Genomic DNA, 564 nt, shown 5'->3' with positions numbered 1-564 from the left:
ACATAAAGGGAAATAATTGATGACGATAACTTTCTTAATAAACAACTAATTAATCATATGCCAAATAGGCGCATTATTAACGAAGAGAACTTTCTTCATAAAAAAAACGATTAATTCATTTGCAAATTAAAGAACATAATTAATCGTTCCGTAATAAAGACACGCCAGAAAGACACATAATGTTCCTCCTCTCAAGCTATGGTTCTCTCGGCCAACATTCCCCTAATTGGGTCAAATTGCCTTTCGAGCGACACACGAAAATTACACGCAACTTGTTTTGGGGCAGAAGCGGCATCCGAGGCGCTGTTGAACCAACTCTCGTCCTTAATTGGCCCGTTTCTGGAGACAGGGAGCTTACAAGGTGAATGCGATTAGCGTGGATAATATTGTCTCTTAACAAAGGGTCGTTATACAAGCTTGTGTGTTCCGGGAAAACGTCAGAGTTGTTATGAAGTTTCTGAAGACTTCAGCGTTGTTGTTGGCGATGGTATGTGTGTGCGTGTGTGTGTGTGGGGGGGGGTATCGAGGTGGGCGTGGGGGTGTATTAGAACATGTGGGAGTCCT

Source organism: Penaeus monodon, chromosome 32, assembly GCF_015228065.2.
Source record: "Penaeus monodon isolate SGIC_2016 chromosome 32, NSTDA_Pmon_1, whole genome shotgun sequence".
Taxonomy (NCBI): Eukaryota; Metazoa; Arthropoda; class Malacostraca; order Decapoda; family Penaeidae; genus Penaeus; species Penaeus monodon.
This window is presented reverse-complemented; position numbering follows the sequence as displayed.